The sequence below is a fragment of the Dipteris shenzhenensis genome, unplaced genomic scaffold (genome assembly GCF_047967505.1).
Source record: "Dipteris shenzhenensis isolate YYH24624 ecotype China unplaced genomic scaffold, Dip_SZ_1.0 scaf0005, whole genome shotgun sequence".
NCBI lineage: Eukaryota > Viridiplantae > Streptophyta > Polypodiopsida > Gleicheniales > Dipteridaceae > Dipteris > Dipteris shenzhenensis.
The window spans coordinates 24283-25662 of NW_028239312.1; the positions used below are offsets into that span (position 1 = coordinate 24283).

At 46.4% G+C, this 1380-nt stretch overlaps 1 non-coding gene across 1 annotated transcript; it reads left to right on the forward strand.

Annotated features, from left to right (window-relative positions):
* Positions 1-306: 306 nt before the first annotated feature.
* TRNAA-UGC (transfer RNA alanine (anticodon UGC)) lies at positions 307-379 on the forward strand. The gene has a single exon. It is a non-coding gene; the product is annotated as a tRNA-Ala (tRNA).
* The last annotated feature ends 1001 nt before the right edge of the window (positions 380-1380 follow it).

The window sequence follows — 1380 nt, forward strand, 5'->3', positions numbered from 1 at the left end:
AGCGCTTTCACGGCCTGGCCTGGAAAGAGATAAAGTTTCGAAATAATGGGGGAGCCTTGAGGAGGCTCCCGAGGAAGCGGCTTATCTCTAGCGCCGATACGTGGTGAACTATTATTACGAGGAAAGATTCGTGAACTATTACTGCTGTCAACGACATACTCTTATGACACAGTTTCGACAGTGTGATGGGATGGGACCGTGTCTTGGATAGGGTTTAGACTCTATAAAAAAAGGGCTACGAGCATGTATAAACAATAGCTCCCCCGTGCCTGCCTGTATGATACGTGTTGCGCATGGAACGAGGACGGGGGCGTAGTTCAATCGGTAGAACGCATGTTTTGCAAGTATGAAGTTATCGGTTCGAGTCCGATCGTCTCCATTCATATACAGATTAGCGCATTGGATAAGGATCCAGAAGCGCCACCAGCAGACGGTATTATTTTGGAATTCCGTGAGCTTCGTTCCTTCTCCTTATCGGGAAAAGTGACTCCAAGTGCGCCCTCCCACCGGGGAACCGGCAGATGGTATTATTTTGGAATCCCGTGAGCCTCGTTCCTTCTCCTTATCAGGAAAAGTGACTCCGTTCCCTAGGAACCTCATGGTTTGGCAACAAACGAGATGGGATCAAGGCGAGACCTCTTCTCTCCATAACAGTCAGTCTTTCCTTGATTTGTACTCCAATCAACCTAGCGTTACCAGAAATCCATTCCATTCCTTAAGGTGGGTGTTTGCTGTTGTTGTCAAGTCGGGTAATCTTGATCCGTGGTCGAGGGGGATATTAAAGAGTTCCCCTGTCAACGGAACAGCGAAGGGAATAGTGATAATGAAGAAGATGAACCGATATTTAACGAACAGGATATCTCCTGAGGAAGTGGAGAAAGAGGAACAAATTACAGAGAAGAGATTCGGGCATTTACCAGGGAAATAGGGAGGAATGAACAGAATAAAACGAAGAAGGAGAACCGTAAAATCTCTTCTTAAATTTCAATGCAGGGGGGATATTCAGTTAATAAAGATCTCACCGGGCACTTTCCCTCAGACAGGGAAGAGCCGGCACCGCGAGCAAAAGCAAGCGGGCAATGAAGTAGGTGCCTGAGGCATCATAAAAGCAAGCAGGCACATGAGTACCGGCACCAACAGCAAGCAAACAGGCAAGAAGAGGCGGCACTGCAAGCAGGCAAGTAAGTACCGGCACCGCAAAGGTAAGCAGACAAGAAAAAGCCGGCACCGCGTTCTTATTAAAGCCAACAAAAGTTATAAAGATGGTTTTGATAAATTGTTAGTTCTCAAATTTTATTTAGTTAGGATATTCATGGCTTTTTCTGTAGACACCGACCCCCTCGGATTATTTTATCCTCCTCACCGGAGAATGCTATAGTA